We start from the raw sequence: 18,105 nt of genomic DNA on the forward strand, positions 1-18,105 counted from the left end.
TATCCTAGGATTCTCATAGACTACCTTCGCAGGGGCAGAGCTACCACTAGCTAGTAGAAGGATGATGTTCAGGCTGTATCCTTTTATCTTCCAAAGGAAAGCGTTCTCCATCACGATAATGCAGCCGGATAACTATCTATGATCATTTCTGCAGAATTGAGAGACCATCACTACATGGTCCGACTTTATCTGTACATGCTGCGGTTACTTTTCGTTACCAAACCTGAAGAAATGGCAGAGTGGATGAAAATTTACATCAAATGATGGGACTGACGCTCGAAGAAGGAGTAGAAGGAAATCAACTGGCTCTTTCGCAAAAGAAACATCCCAGCATTTGGCTTAAGCGATTTAGAGAAATCATGGGAAAACTGGCTCCTCTGGATGAAACCATCAATGTTATCGTCGCCTCCCTCTGTCCATCTCTCCTCCTGCTCCTGTGTCCATGTCCTCCTCTCCCACTCTCGACCATATCCACCGTTATCTATCTACATCTACATCTACATCTGCATGGATACTCCACAAGTCACTGTACGGTGCGTGGCGGGAAGTGCCCTGTACCACTACTAATCATTTCCTTTCCTTTTTCATTCGCAGATAGAACGAGAGACAAACGACTGTCTACATGATTCCGTATGAGCCTTGATTTCTCATATTTTACCTTCGCGGTACTTACGCGTAATGTATGTTGGCGGCAGGAGAATCGTTCGGCCGTGCGGGGTAGCCGCGAGGTCTCAAGCACCTTGTCACGGTTCGCGCGGCTGTCCCTGTCGGAGTTTCGCGTCCTCCCTCCAGCATGGGTGTGTGTGCTGCCCTTAGCGTAAGTTAGATTAAGAAGTGTGTAAGCCTAGGGACCGATGGCCTCCACAGTTTGGTCCCATAGGAACTTACCACAATAATCGTTCAGCAGTCAGCCAGTTCTCTAAATTTTCTCAATACTGTTTCTCGAAAACAACGTCGCGTTCTCTCCAGGGTTTCCCATTTGAGTTCATGAAGCATCTCCGTAACACTTACGTCTTGTTCAAACCTACCGGTAACTAATCTAGGAGTCCGCCTCTGAAGTGCTTCGATGTCTTCCTCCAATCCGACCTGGTACGGTTCCCAAACACTCGAACAGTACTCAAGAATAGGTCGCACCGACGCCCTTTATGTGGTCTCCTCTCCTCTCTGTCCATCCCCTCCTCCACTGGTGGCTCCGCCTCTCGTGACATCTAGTGGTTAATTCCGAATTACACAGGGGTGTCCGCTTACTTCTGATCAGATTTTGAATATTGTTGGATGTGGAAACGCACCACCATTTTATAAAGCAGAAAATTTAACACACTGAAAGTTTTGGATCGATGATATAGAGCAGATTACTTTCCATTGATGTGCTGCAGTTAGCATGGATGCTGTTATCAAACTTCTACTTCATTAAAGGCTGCTGGACTATTTTCGTAGACACGAGGTTCTTTTGTTCCACTCTATGTTAGTTTGCCCTCACCCAACTTTACGGTAGACAACACAGTGGCTGGAGGAGCTATGCAGTGTTATTAGTAAACATACAGCACATAAAAAGTTCATACACAGGCTTTTCTGAGAGTCGCATCTCCTTCCTTTACTTCGTAAAAGCGAATGATGTTTTTGCTAGCAAGATAAAGTGTCTGTTTTACCCATATCAATAATGAAACACGAGGGGCGTATTTCTGAAAGCATGCTGGTTTTATCTGGGATTTCAGTTGTTGTTGTTGTTGTTGTGGTGGTCTTCAGTCCTGAGACTGGTTTGATGCAGCTCTCCATGCTACTCTATCGTGTGCAAGCTTCTTCATCTCCCAGAGCCTACCGCAACCTACATCCTTCTGAATCTGCTTAGTGTATTCATCTCTTGGTCTCCCTCTACGATTTTTACCCTCTACACTGCCCTCCAACACTAAATTGGTGATCCCTTGATGCCTCGGGAACATGTCCTACCAACCGATCTCTTCTTCTAGTCAAGTTGTGCCACAAACTCCTCTTCTCCCCAATTCTATTCAATACCTCCTCATTAGTTATGTGATCTACCCATCTAATCTTCAGCATTCTTCTGTAGCACCACATTTCGAAAGTTCTTTATCGTCCATGTTTCACTTCCATGCATGGCTGCACTGGATAGAAATACGTTCAGAAACGACATCCTGACACTTAAATCTACACTTGATGTTAACAGGTTTCTCTTCTTCAGAAACGGTTTCCTTGCCATTGCCAGTCTACATTTTATATCCTCTCTACTTCGAACATCATCCGCTATTTTGCTCTCCAAATAGCAACACTCCTTTACTACTTTAAGTGTCTCATTTCCTAATCCAGTTCCCTCAGCATCACCCGACCTTATTCGACTACATACCATTATCCTCGTTTTGCTTTTGTTGGTGTTCATCTTATATCCTCCTTTCAAGACATGGATTTCAGTATGCGATGTTATTCCCTATTCCTTTGGTTAGACACTGGACTCTTATTCGGGAGGACGACGGCTCAATCCCGCGTCCGGCCATCCTGAATTAGGTTTTCCGTGATTTCCCTAAACCGCTGCCGGCCGGAGTCACCGAGCGGTTCTAGGCGCTACAGTCTGTAACCGCGCGATCGTTACGGTCGCAAGTTCGAATCCTGCCTCGGGCATGGATGTGTGCGATGTCCTTAGGTTAGTAGGTTTAAGTAGTTCTAAGTTCTAGGGGATTGATGACCGCAGAAGTTAAGTCCCATAGTGCTCAGAGCCATTTGAACCATTCTGAACCTAAAACGCTCGAGGCAAATGCCGCGATGATTCCTTTGAAAGGGCACGGCCGACTTCCTTCCCCATCCTTGCCGAATCTGATGAGACCGGTGACCTCGCTGTCTGCTCTCCTTCCCGAAACAGCCCAACCCAACCTACTCCTTTGGCTAGAAAAACCTATTTTTCAACATAATTTCCGTTCAGTGTGACGGCCTTACTCCAGTTTACCTGCAGGGCCTCTGTGCCCGCATGGTACCGCTCTACCGGTTGACGTCGCAGCCAACGTCTTCCTGCATCAATAACCTCCCCATTATCCACGTACTTTTTCCCGCGGAGTGCGTCCTGCATTTCGTCAATGAGGTGGAACTCGGGAGGTGCGAGATCCTGACTGTAGGTTGGATGAGGACGAACAGTTAAATGAAGTTTGTGAGCTCCTTTCGGTGGGCAGAGTTGTCCGAGGCCTTGCTTCGTCATGGAGAAGAACTTCGTTTGCAACTCTGTGGCGACAAACACACTGAAGTCGTTTCTTCCGTTTGCTGAGGGTACCGCAGTACACTTCTGAGTTGATCGTTGCACTATGCAGGAGGACTTAAACACAATAACCCTTCAGGGTCCCAGAAGACCGGCTGAGTATGCGGCTTTAAACAGTTTCTTCGGAGGAGAGGTTGTACGGCGCCGCTACATGCATTGACGTTTTGTGTGTCATAGCCTGTGTCTATGTTCGACAAAATATTGTCACTATCAGCATCGTTACGCGCAAGCAATTCCGCACACATAGTCCTTCGTTGCTTTTTATGGTCTTCTATTAAGCGTCGAGGAACCAGGGGGGGGGGGGACATCTTTGTGTACCCCAACTGGTAGACAAGTGTGTTAGCACAGCCAACAGAGACGTCCAGTTGAGCACCGACTTGTTTGGTTGATCACCTCGAGTGAGAGTGTCTCCACGTTCCAGAACTGAAGACCAAACAACAACAACTGTTCTGATAGCTAGCTCCCCCCGCGACCCCTCCACTCCTACGCGCCCACTTAGATAGCCCTGCGCGTTTCCAAGCCGCTTCCGAGTTTCGTTTAGAGTCCGGCTGCGAATCGGATCCGTTAGCGAGATGTCGGTGGGCCGTTGTTAGCGTGTATGTGGTTTTCAGACGGTTTCCCAAGTCCGACTAGGTGACTACTTATGTCCTGACCTAGACATTTCGGAAACGTCCTCAGTTTTACTCGGGATAACACTAGACGCAGGCAGATGGGTCAGACTAGTTCCGTCCTGGGACGGACGGGTGCGACGGATACGGCGTCCGGCCATCCTCCATCACTAACACAGCCCGATCCTGTGAAGGAACGGGACAAGCGCAGCAAAAGGAAGAAGACGGTTCTGGAAGATAATGCGTCTTTACGTATTATTTAATGAAATGAACTTTGAAGTCCCTTTCCAGTGCCGCGTCAACGAATTAAAGTTGGATTAGTTCTGATGTATACAGTGATGCCAGTCTACGTACGCATTCTGCAAGTAACTGCGCAGCACAGAGGCAGTGGTGTACTTCGTACTGACGGTTGCCTTAAACTCCTTAAGCCTTCAAAAAACCTAAAATAAATGGCCTGCGAGACTAAACGTCCTATTCCGACGCTATCTTAAAATTAAAACCGAAATTAATGGAAATCGTATTTCGTCATGTGTGTTATGATAAAAATGAATAAGCGACCACATCTAACAGAATGGTTCTTGTTGTTGTTGTTGTTGTTGTCTTCAGTCCAGAGACTGGTTTGATGCAGCTCTCCACGCTACTCTATCCTGTGCAAGCCTGTTCATCTCCCAATACCCACTGCAACCTACATCCTTACCTGCTTAGTGCATTCATCTCTTGGTCTCGCTCTACGATTTTTACCCTCCATACTGCCTTCCAATACTAAATTGGTGATCCCTTGATGCCTCAGAATATGTCGGACCAACCGATCCCTTCTTCTGGTTAAGTTGTGCCACAAATTTCTCTTCTCCCCAATTCTATTCGTCCACATTTCACTTCGATACATGGCTACACTCCATACAAATACTTTCAGAAACGACTTCCTGACACTTAAATCTATACTCGAAGTGAGAAAATTTCTCTTCTTCAGAAACGCTTTCCTTGCCATTGCCAGTTTACATTTTATATCCTCCCTACTTCGACCATCATCAGTTATTTTGCTCCCCAAATAGCAAAACTCATTTAGTACTTTAAGTGTCTCATTTCCTAATCTAATTCCCTCAGCGTCACACGACTTAATTCGACTACATTCCATTATCCTTATTTTGCTTTTGTTGATGTTCATCTTATATCCACCTTTCATGACACTGCCCATTCCGTTCAGCTGCTCTTCCAGGTCTTTTGCTGTCTCTGACAGAATTACAATGTTATTGGCGAACCTCAAAGTTTTTATTTCTTCTCCGTGGATTTTAATACCTTTTGTTTCCTTTACTGCTTGCTCAATATACAGATTGAATAACACAGAATGGTATGACTAGCAATGAAAGAAATGTGACCTCCTTAAGCATGTTATATCAGTACGGAAAATTACCTAAAGGATATGACAGACATTTGAGAATCAGTCCTCTCAGTTTGCCGACTGCGCGAATGTGGCAGTATTTCTCTTTCAGGCGACCCGGAGCAACAGCTGGGTGCTTCACACCATTAATATTCTAGAGACCCCGCGTGCAATTGTCGTAGCTGTCCCCTCATCTGCATTCTACAGGTCAATTATACCCAGGCACGTAATGTCTTTTTGCTACTTCCATTTCGCTGTTTCGCTTGTTACTTTACACGGTACGCGAGTGATGATTTTCTGTACTTGCCAAACTATTATGTGTGATCTTTCTCTCTCTTTCTCTACACACACACACACACACACACACACACACACACACACACACACACACATTTAGATTTCAATCCCGCCGATGACAACGTCATTAAAAAAAGATCAATAGCTTAATAGGCGAGAAAATCGGACATTGTCTTGAACGCCCAGAGTCGACTGGAGCCATTTGCATGAGACCTGAAAACTCAAACAAGTGTTTTTGAATAATATCTTGGATCAGACCTATATCATCGTGGCATAGGTTCACTCTTATGGTCGACGTATATGGAAGTTTTGGTATGGGGGTGATTCGTGCACGCATAGCCAAATGGTGCCGGCACGGTAGTTCAGCGTGTGCAGAGGGTTAGGTGCCCTCTGTAATAACAAACTGAGTTAATGGATCAACGATGAACTTGAGCAAGCGTCGTGGGATGTCCGCCCCGAACAAATGGAACAAACAATAACGAACAAAATGAGATAAAAAATGGTAAGGCAACCGCACGTGATAAGCGGGAAACCTGGGTTCGAATACTGGTCCGGCGAAAATTTTCACTGTCGTCATTCCATTCTACAGCTGATGGTACTCATTATTCGCAATTGCGAATTCATCTGATGTGCTAATTTTTCAAGTTTGACTGTTTTCCTTTGTACTACCCCTTCAGTCTGATTCTGAGTTACGTGTCACTTGGGCTCAAAACGAAAAGATGAAGATGTGACCCTTGGCCCTACATTTGAAAAACTAAAAAATCACGTAACAACCGCATCTGTATTTGTTACCTCAAAATCTTTTTTAGAGTAGTAGCTGATTGGTCAATGACTTTATACTTTCAACTTATTTATTAATTCTGATGTATTCATTTTAAAGAATCAATCTGTACCACTACTATGTACAATGTTTGAGGAGCAAAGATGACGAAAAAATAATATTTTCTGCTAAAAATCATTATTCTTTGGTAATATCACGTTTGTGTGTACTGAAAATTTGTGGACACTCACATACACCCTGAAGCACATATTCCACATATTCATCGTTTTTTTCTACGAAGCATATTGTTGTCCTCCACGAGCCTAACACTTCGCTCATTTCGGTTTGCTGAATAAGTGTGGAGAACTTTACAGTTTGGGTAGACCGCTGAGGTGACGTGTATTTCGGCTTGATACGCGAGTGGATCAACGGTTTCCTCTTGCTACCTGTCACATGAACAAGGCGTTTCTTTTCACGTGAAGATCTCATTTAACTTCGAAGATGAACATATGTAAACTGGAAAGCAATAAATACAACTGTGTTGATAAATAAAAAGAAATCGAAAGAAGGGAATAGAAGGTATTTATTTTCCTCTGTGTAGTTCTAAGCAGCTGTGACACCGTCGCCAGCTTCCATCAATATGAAAGCTCCGAGACCAAAGGAAATCTGTCTCAACGCATCGCTTTTCTTCTTTTGTTAAATAGAGTGGAGCCCTCCACGCCCGCACCGGTATCATGGTCAATACAAAAGGTCTACTGCCATCTCTGCATATTGATTAGTTTTCACTAAGTGGCGTCTCCCAGGATGCGGGTACTGCAGTGTTTGCGTACGTCTGGTAATGATTAATCACTAATACGCGCTCATTTGGAGATCGATAGGGTTGAAAGTTGAAAGAAAGTTAGCGGTTTGAAGGGTAGAGGACAAAAAGTGCCAAGGCAAGAACCAAGGGAAAAAAACCTCTGTGAGAGTTGGGTCAGATTGTAACACCAGTAGCGGTTTTCTTGCTGTCTGTGACAGGTCATGCAAGGGTAGGTTGTGTTAGTGCAAGGGTAGGTTTTGTTAGTAGTGGGTATCATGCGAGTGGATACCTTTTACTTTGTGTAGCGATGTTGCTCGGAAGTTGCAGATGGGTGCCGGTGTTGGCTTCTCACTCAGCATCAGCACACCTGTAACAGGTGCGTTCATCATCGGTTAGTGTTCGACAGGTCATATATCACAATGTAGGGTAGCGTTGGGGGTTTGTTTATGTGTTAGTGTGCGAGCTTTTGGACTTCCCTGCTGTAGCCTGTTGGTCGGCTGTGATAGCAGCTGGCATATCCAGTCAGTGTTGCTGATGTGCAGGGCTTGCCGATGTTATCGCTTGTGGGTGTATGTAAGATCGCCTTAGGTGGTTATGCCCCAGCTAGCAGTGTCCTTGGCCGCTTATGCTTCCACGTATCATTCTGATCACAGTTTCTCAAAGTAAGGATGGAAGGATTGTTCGCGTGTCTCGAGTTCCGTACAGTGTGTGGAAAACTTTTGGAATATTTCCTTCAAGATTTCAAGGCGGTATTCATTTTGAATTCTTTACAGACGAATGAAAAAACTAGTAGAAGCCGACCTCGGGGAAGATCAGTTTGGATTCCGTAGTAATACTGGAACACGTGAGACAATACTGACCTTACGACTTATCTTAGAAGAAAGATTAAGGAAAGGCAAACGTACGTTTCTAGCATTTGTAGACTTAGAGAAAGCTTTTGCCAGTGTTGACTGGTATACTCTCTTTCAAATTCTAAAGGTGGCAGGGGTAAAATACAGGGAGCGAAAGGCTATTTACAATTTGTACAGAAACCAGATGGCAGTCATAAGAGTCGAGGGACATGAAAGGGAAGCAGTGGTTGGGAAGGGAGTAAGACAGGGTTGTAGCCTCTCCCCGATGTTATTCAATCTGTATATTGAGCAAGCAGTAAAGGAAACAAAAGAAAAATTCGGAGTAGGTATTAAAATCCATGGAGAAGAAATAAAAACTTTGAGGTTCGCCGATGACATTGTAATTCTGTCAGAGACAGCAAAGGACTTGGAAAAGCAGTTGAACGGAATGGATGGTGTCTTGAAGGGAGGGTATAAGATGAACATCAACAAAAGCAAAACGAGGATAATGGATTGTAGTCGAATTAAGTCGGGTGATGTTGAGGGTATTAGATTAGGAAATGAGACACCTAAAGTAGTAAAGGAGTTTTGCTATTTGGGGAGCAAAATAACTGATGATGGTCGAAGTAGAGAGGATATAAAATGTAGACTGGCAATGGCAAGGAAAGCGTTTCTGAAGATGAGAAATTTGTTACCATCGAGTATAGATTTAAGCGTCAGGAAGTCATTTCTGAAAGTATTTGTATGGAGTGTAGCCATGTATGGAAGTGAATCATGGACGGTAAATAGTTTGGACAAGAAGAGACTAGAAGCTTTCGAAATGTGGTGCTACAGAAGAATGCTGAAGATTAGATGGGTAGATCACATAACTAATGAGAAGGTACTGAATAGAATTGGAAAGAAGTGAAATTTGTGGCACAACTTGACTAGAGGAAGGGCTCGGTTGGTAGGACATGTTATGAGGCATCAAGGGATCACCAATTTAGTATTGGAGGGCAGCGTGGAGGGTAAAAATCGTAGGGGGAGACCAAGAGATGAATACACTAAGCAGATTCAGAAGGATGTAGGTTGCAGTAGGTACTGGGAGATGAAGAAGCTTGCACAGGATAGACTAGCATGGAGAGCTGCATCAAACCAGTCTCAGGACTGAAGACCACAACAACAACAACATTCATTTTGAAGATCTATGGTGCAGGTGTAGCGTGGAGTGTTGCTAATTATGCGCAGAACTTTGTTCTGTTTGATCTGTAAGCGGCGCAGGCGTGTAGGAACTGCGTATCCCCAGATGGGAGCTCCGTACATCATGATCGTACGGCATTGATACCTCTTAATGTCGGAAGTAATTTACCATATCAGTTTACGATAGCAGCCTGCAGTTTATTGTCCTTCAATTGCTTCTTGATGTCCGTAGCTGTGTTTTTATATCTGGTAAACTAGGACACTATCTATGAGGATGTGAACTGCTCCTCAGTCCCTATCACTACATTATTCCGAGGCTGCAGTAAAGCTAGGAACCACTACTGTTTTACGTCATCTTCTCTTTTTTAATTCTGACGGTGCAACCTCATATTATCAGTCGATATTCCTAGAATTTCGAAAAAATCTATAATTCTCAGTCAATACTGCTTTCACAATGCGACAAGAGCGCGATACGTTGGCCGCCAGCTTCCACATACTGATCTTTAAAACACTTCGTGTCGACCATTCTGTTTGAAACTTCTGCCGCCCTCAGCGATGCCAAAGTTGTGACAATGTAATCGCTTGATGAAGTGTTGTGTTGTCTGTGTGAGCGGATAATTAATTAATTCATACCAGTAACTGTACTTACACTTAAATGCATTATCCAATAACAGACATGATCCAGATGTTTGCTAAATGTTTTAATGAGATTTTTCGTTTGGTCATTGCGTTCTACACTGAAGCACTACAGAAACTGGTATAGGAGTGTGTATTCAAATACGGAGATATTTGAACAGGCAGAATACGACACTGCGGTCGGCAACGCCTAAATAATACAAGTGTCTGGCGCAGTTGTTAGATCGGTTACTGATGCTACAATGGCAGGTTATCAAGATTTAAGTGAGTTTGAACATGGTGTTATAGTTGGCGCACGAGCGATGCGGGACACATCTCCGAGGCAGCGATGAACTGGGGATTTTCCCGTACGACCATTCCACGAGTGCACCGTGAATATCAGGAATCCGGTAAAACATCAAATCTCCGACATCGATGCTGCCGGAAAAAGATCAACGCAGGAACGGGGCCAACGACGAGTGAAGAGAGTCGTTCAACGTAACAGAAGTCCAACCCTTCCGCAAATTGCTGCAGGTTTCAATGCTGGGCCATCAAAAAGGGTCAGCGTGTGAACCATTCAACGAAACATCATCGAAATGGGCACTCGGAGCCGAAGTCCCACTCGTGTACCCTTGATGACTGCACGAGATAAAGCATTACGTCTCGCCAGGGCCTGTCAACACCAATATTGGACTGTTGATGACTGGAAACATGTTGCCTCGTCGGACGAGTCTCGTTTCAAATTGTATCGAGCGGATGGACGTGTATGGGTATGGAAAGATTCTCATGAACCCATGGACCCAGCATGTCAGCAGAGCACTGTTCAAGCTGGTGGAGACTCTGTAATGGGGTGGGGCGTGTGCAGTTCGAGTGATATGGGACCTCTCGTCTAGATACGACTCTAACAGGTGACACGTACGTAAGCATCCATGTCCACTGTGCATTCCGATGGACATGGCCAATGCGGCATCCCATACGCTCAGAGTTGCTACGGAGTGGCTCCAGGAACACTCTTCTGAGTTTAAACACTTCCACTGACCATCAAAGTCCCCAGACATGAACATTATTGAGCATATCTGGAACACCTTGCAACGTCCTGTTCAGAAGAGATCTCCACTCTCTCGTACTCTTAGGGATTTATGAACAGCCCTGCAGGATTCATGGTGTCAATTCCCCTGACCCCTACTTCACACATTAGTCGAGTCCATGCCACGTCGTGTTACGGCGCTTATGGTTGCTCCCGGGCGCCCTACACGATATTAGGTAGGTGTACCAGTTTCTTTGTCTCTGTAGTGTATTAGAATAGCCATAATTTAATTTCATGTTATTTGCTTCACATATGTACCGCATTTGAAGGTGACCGTCTTCCATAACGCGCTTTCATGAATCTGTGCTAGTTCCGTTTGATATTTATACCTCAGTAACTGATCGATATAAAGCTTATGCGCCCACGAGTTGCTAGAAATGGAAGATAGGCAATAAAACATTCCCCTTCTTACATCATCTAACCTCGCAGAGCTAGTTACATCTCTACACCTTTCTACGTTAGTTTAATAAAAAAGAAATACAAGTTCCAAAGAAGAGCGCCGCGTTCGTCACGGCATTTTAATCGGTGCATGAACACTACGGAGACGCCCAGGATACTACAAGACCGGAGTTGTGCACCACAGAGATGTTTACTTCGAAATTCCGTGACAGTACTCTCCGGGAAGAGTCGTGAAATACGGGGTGATTGTAATTAAAGTTAAACTTTCAAAACGCTGTAGAAATGACAGCACTAGTCAAAATGACGTCAAATTGCAACGGAATATTAACGAAGGGGGAAATCGTATGGCAGAATAAAAAAAATAGTGGGAAGGTTGATTAATAGATGGCGCTGTATGTGTCAGAATACGTAAATGAAAACACCTGTCATGCGTACGACCCACTGTAGTTGGTAAAACGCGCCAGGTAGACGGCTTTTCTTCCTTTCGCGTCTACGACGTTCGCCATGACTGTCTCAATGCGGGAACGCGCTCTGCTTGTAAAGCTGTATTACAAGAATGATGACTGCACTCGTCGCTCTGTAGAAGTTCCAGGCATTGGAGGGTTTGGAAAAAGGCGTTGGTCCGATGACTGCCGTGGGCCTGGAGAAAATGTTTCGGAAATTCGAAAAGACGAGTTCTTTTGGTGTGCAACCAGGTAGAGGGAGGAAACGAATTGATTCGACGTCAGTGGAAGCAGTGGCTACAGCAGTGCAGGAGGAGACGAGTGGTGGTGTGCAAACGTGTAGTGCACGGAGAACTGCCTGAACGTTAGACATACCGGTGAGCACGGTGCGTAAAATCCTACGAAACATCCTTTTATGCTATCCATTCAAAATTACCCATGTGAACGAGTTGCTTCCTGCTGACCTGGCAGCAAGAGAGACCTTTGCTTTAGAGTTTCTTGCTCGCATGGAAGTGGACAGTGATTGGCCCTGCAAGATTTTGTGGGCAGACGAAGCTCACTTGCATTTGACAGAATATGTCAATATACAGAATTGTCGAATGTGGGCAACGGAAAATCCACACGCAAATCAACCAGTACTACTCCATCCTGGTAAGGTCACTGTGAGGTGCGGGTTTACGGCATCATTTACCATAGGGTCAAATTTTTTCGAAGAGACAAGTGTTTCCGCTCCTGTTATCTGTACCGTCACTGGTAAGCGAAATGAGTGTTTTTTGCGCAACCGCGTCATTCCAGCTCTCCGACAGCGTGGATGTGTGGATGGGATCATTTTTATGCAAGACGGCGCACCTCCGCACGTTGCAAATGCAGTTTAGCAGCTGCTGAAGTGCCATTTCGGAAATGCTAGAATTATCAGTCGCCATTTCCGTACAGCCTGGCCGTCCCGATCACCCGATCTTAATCCGTATGACTTCTAGCTGTGGGGCTATTTGAATGATAATGTCTTCAGTGTCCCGATTGCAAAGTTAGCTGCATTGAAGGCACGCATTGCGCAACACATTCTGAACTTGACTCCGGAAACGCTTGGATCTGTTGTGGAACATGCCATTTCTCGATTTCAACTTGCTACAGAAAACGGTGGACAGCATATTGAACATGTTTTGCGCCAGTCACACGGAAATTAATAATTCGATTTGATTTTGAATGATGCTTTTTATGCGGTTTTTGGCCTCGGGACAATTAAAAACAAATGTGATTGATGCTTTTTATGCCGTTTTTGGTTTGATGACAATTAAAAACAAATGTGATTGATGCTTTTTTGCGGTTTTGGCGTCAGGACAATTAAAAACCGATGTGAGTGATGTTTTTTATGTGATTTTCGGCCTCAGGACGATTAAAATCCGATTTCTTCCATCCAGTGTGATATGATCTTGCCGTGGTGGATGGGCTTACGTATCTAACAGTATCACATCTGTACACCTATGCGATCTGAGTAGCACATTTTGTTTAACGTCAAACGTACACCTTAGGCATTGTTGTATGATTTGTCATTTGTAGTCGACCACTATTAAGTTATAATGCTTACTGCGCCATCTATTACTGCATTTTGTAACTATTTATTTTTCTTCTGCCATACGTTTTCCCCCTTCTCCGATAATATTCCATTGAAATTTGACGTCATTCTCACCAGTGGTGTTATTTCAACAGCGGTTTGAAAGTTTAACTTCAATTACAATCACCCTGTATATTACACTACTGGCCATTAAAATTGCTACACCAAGAAGAAATGCAAATGATAAACGGGTATTCATTGGACAAATATATTATTCTAGAACTGACATGTGATTACAATTTCCGCAATTTGGGTGCATACATCCTGACAAATCAGTACCCGGAACAACCACCTCTGGCCGTAATAACGGCCTTGGTACGCCTGGGCATTGAGTCAAACAGAGCTTGGATGGCGTGTAAAGGTACAGCTACCCATGCAGCTTCAACACGATATCACAGTTCATCAAGGGCAGTGACTGGCGTATTGTGACGAGCTAGTTGCTCGGCAACCATTGACCAGACCTTTTCACTTGCTGAGAGATCTGGAGAATGTGCTGGCCAGGGCAGCAGTCGAACATTTTCTGTATCCATAAGGCCCGCACAGGACCTGTAACATGCGGTCGTGCATTATCACCCAGAAATGTAGGGTTACGCAGGGATAGAATGAAGGATAGAACCACGGGTCGTAACACATCTGAAATGTAATGTCCACTGTTGAAAGTGCCGTCAATGCGAACAAGAGGTGGCCGAGGGGTGTAACCAATGTCACCCCGTACCATCACGCCGGGTGATACGCCAGTATGGCGATGACGAATACACGCTTCCATGTGCGTTCACCGCGATGTCGCCAAACACGGATACGACCGTCATGATGCTGTAAACAGAACCTGGATTCATCCGAAAAAATGACTTTTTGCTATTCGTGCACCCAGGTTCGTCGTTGAGTACACCATCGCAGTTGCTCCTGTCTGTGATGCAGTGTCAAGGGTAACCGCAGCCATGGTCTCCGAGATGATAGTCCATGCTGCTGCAAACGTCGTCGAACTGTTCGTGCAGATGGTTGTTGTCTTGCAAACGTCCCCGTCTGTTGACTCAGGGATCGAGACGTGGCTCCACGATCCGTTACAGCCATGCGGATAAGATGCCTGTAATCTCGACTGCTAATGATACGAAGCCGTTGGGATCCAGCACGGCGTTCCGTAATATCGTCCTGAACCCACCGATTCCATATTCTGCTAACAGTCATTGGATCTCAGCCAACGCGAGCAGAAATGTCGCGATACGATAAACTGCAATCGCGATAGGCTGCAATCCGACCTTTATCAAAGTCGGAAATGTGATGGTACGCATTTCTCCTCCTTACGCGAGGCATCACAACAATGTTTCACCAGGCAACGCCGGTCAACTGCTGTTTGTGTATGAGAAATCTGTTGCAAACGTTGCTCATGTCAACACGTTGTGGTTTCGCCACCGGCGCCAACCTTGTGTGAATGCTCTGAAAATCTAATCATTTGCATATCACAGCATCTTCTTCCTGTCGGTTAAATTTCACGTCTGTAGCACGTCATTTTCGTGGTGTAGCAATTTTAATGGCCAGTAGTGTATTTCTTCCCACATGTCTCGCGATTTGTTCACAACGATGAAATCCAGGAAATTATATCTAAACCGGATGTTTACCGTCAAACAGTCTTTCGACGAACCATTCGCGAATGGAACGGAGCAGGGGGGAACAGATAGCGATACCACTGGTACCGTCAGCCTCATAACGTAGCGTGAATGCGTAATGTTTGTGTAGATGTGAGTCTTGTCAGGGGTGCATTCGGCGCTGACTTCTTTTTCGTGGATGACAATACACGACCGCATCGAATCGCGCATGTGGACGTGTTCTTGGAACCAAAGTATTTTCGGTGAATAGACTGGCCTGCCCGTTGCCCCGAGCACGTGTGGCATGCGGTGGGGATATGCATTGCAGTACCTCACAGGAACCGTCGACCAGTTGTGAACGGCGCTGGTGGAGGAATGGGACACCCTATCACAAGAACCCCGAACCAACGTAGTGGCCAATGTGGTAGCATGTTGAGCAGCACGCATAGTTGTCCGTGGTGACCACACACGCTATTAAGAACCGTGTCCCGCTTATTGTAATGCCCAGGGGACCATCATGAATCTCGGTGACTTAAGTGTAATTATTGTCTCTGAACAAAACTGTACTTTCTGTTTGTCTCATTGCGTGTTTCCTTGAGCTACTATCTGGAATAGATTGTAGCAGTTTTTATGTGTGTGGTTTAAGTTTCATCGAGCTTTGTTACTCGACAGTGACACACAATGCGAAAGTTACTTTCGTCCTGAAGTTTTGGCATCGGTGTATTTGCGAAGTTAACCGTTGTCTTTAATACTACAGAAGTTCAAATTCTGAGAGCCTAAGGTCGCATCTTCCTCTAGTCCTCCTGAGCGCAAATTAAACACAACTCGTTGTTACATTGCATAAAATGAGCCTCTAGGGCAGACCAAGAAAAAAATGCAGAAAAGCGACACGTAAGAGCCACGCTACAGCGGTATGAGTATGATATATTCATTGGAAGTTTTCCTCACACCCTTCGAAGGAGTTATGGTATTCATCACCCCCCCCCTCCCCCTCCCCCCAAAAAAAGATTTATTACTTCTGAATGATCAGTGTCGTATCTTGGTCTCAAGGTGATACAGACTTTTTGTTTCCTTCTTTTATATTTGACCTAATTGGCTCTGAGCACTATGGAACTCAACTGCTGAGGTCATTAGTCCCGTAGTACTTGGAACTAGTTAAACCTGACTAACCTAAGGACATCACACACATCCATGCCCGAGGCAGGATTCGAACCTGCGACCGTAGCGGTCTCGCGGTTCCATACTGCAGCGCCTAGAACCGCATGGCCACTTCGGCCGGCTATTTGACCTAATTGTTTGGCTTATTTACCGAAAGATATTCTGAAGCATAAAGGCAATTTGGTGTAGAGTCAGCGTTGTAGTTGCGGAGTTTCACATTTATGGATATAGATTTCTTGTTATAGAAGTGTTTTGTAAACTGAAAAACAGCTTCCGTTTTTCTTGCCCTTACTAAATTAATTTGTAGAAATTCTTCCAATCCATATGTGGCATACAGCAAATCAGTGCTTAACAGTATTGGTTAAAAACAGTCTTCGTTGCAATTTTAGTTTTTTATTTTTCAACGACGCGTTTCGCCTTATTTAGGTATCTTCAGGTTATCTTTTCCCCCTTTTTTGAAAGGCACTTGGTCCAGCGGTCCACAAAACTTGTGTGTCGCTTCCGAAAAGAAGGTTTTTGGTTGGTTGCAAAGTCACTCATGCACCGCTTCCTGCACCTCTGTATCTGAGGAAAATCGTTGGTCTCGGAGAGCGTTTTACAGCGGCCCAAACAAATGAAAGTCTGACGGAGCAAGATCTGGACCGTAACGTGAATGTATTCGCAGCTCGAAACCCAATTTCTGGATATTTTCAAGGGTGAGGCGAGCCGTGTAAGGACGGAAGTTATCGTGCAACAGCAACACTTTCCGTGACAAAAGATCTCGTCGTTTGCAGCCAATTCGTGGAGTACTCGTCAGTTTGTTAGTCCGTAATAAACTGATCAGCCGCAACATTATGACCAAAGTTCTCTTATCGGTAAAAACTCGTCCAGGCGATAGCGGCATCGCCTGGCGAGGAATGAGTGTTGGTCAGACACACGCGCGGTGCTTTTAGTGTCAGTGAGCCTGCTGTTCGTGTGAAGAATGAGAAGGCGCGCTATCTTTGACCGAGGGCAGATTGTGATGGCCCGGAGGCTCGGAACGAGCATTTCGGAAACTGCACGCTTTGTCGGGTGTTAGAGGAGTTCTGTGGTGAATGTCTTCGTCATATGGCGAAACCAACGTGAAACCACGACCAGACGTCGTGGGGTTGGACGGCCACCCCTCCTTATAGATGTCAGACGTCGTAGGCTGGGCAGACTGATAAAACAGGATAGGTAGGGAAATCTGACGGAACTAACATCAGACTTTAATGACGGACAGAGTAAAAGTGTGTTTAATCACACAGTGCACCGAACACTCCTGACGATGGGCATCTGCAGCCGAAGATCCTCGCATGTGCCAATATTAACACCACGATCACAGCAATACATCTGAAATGGGCACATGAGCATCAGCAATGGACGTTGGCGCAGTGGCAGAGCGTTGCATGGTCTGAAGAATCCGTGATACCTTCTTCATCAGGCCGATGGGAGGGACCGAATCCGTCGTCTTCCATGGCAACAGTTCCTTGGCAGCAGTGTTGCTGGATAGAGACAGGCTGGTAGCGGCTCCATGAAGCTCTGGTGAACATTCACATGGACATCCATGGGTCCAGTGGGGCTCGTGCAAGGCTCGTTGACTGCCAAGGAGTATCGTACACTGGTTGCAGACCACATACATCCCTTCATGACGATCATGTTTCCTGATAGCAGTAGCATTTTCAAGCGTGATGAGGCCAGGAGTGTGACAGTTCCCAAATTCGCCATATCTGAACCAGATCGAACAAATCTGCGATGTGATTGAACGTGGCGTCAGAGCTCATCACCCCCTCCCCGGAATTTACGGGAATTAGGTGACTTGTGTGTGCAGAAGTGGTTGCAACTCCCTCCAGCGACCAACCAAGACCTCATTGCTTCCATGCCACGACACGTTGCCGCTGTTATCCGTGCCAAAGGTGGACATACCGGCTATTAGGTAGGTGGTGATAATGTTCTGGCTGATCAGTGAACATAGTAATAATATTTTCTGGTGATTTTATCCTTCTCCATGTAATCTTCCAATATAGGTCCTTGTGCGTCCCAAAACTCGGTTAGCATAACCTTTCCCGTTGATACTCCAGACTTGATTTTTTTTCCTCGCTGG

At 45.2% G+C, this 18,105-nt stretch overlaps 1 protein-coding gene across 1 annotated transcript in view; it reads left to right on the forward strand.

Annotated features, from left to right (window-relative positions):
* LOC124622820 (protein O-mannosyl-transferase TMTC2-like) overlaps positions 1-18,105 on the forward strand; it is a 902,746-nt gene that overhangs the window by 170,928 nt on the left and 713,713 nt on the right. The gene's annotated exons all lie outside the window — the stretch shown is intronic.

The sequence above is a fragment of the Schistocerca americana genome, chromosome 7, assembly GCF_021461395.2.
Source record: "Schistocerca americana isolate TAMUIC-IGC-003095 chromosome 7, iqSchAmer2.1, whole genome shotgun sequence".
Classification (NCBI taxonomy): domain Eukaryota; kingdom Metazoa; phylum Arthropoda; class Insecta; order Orthoptera; family Acrididae; genus Schistocerca; species Schistocerca americana.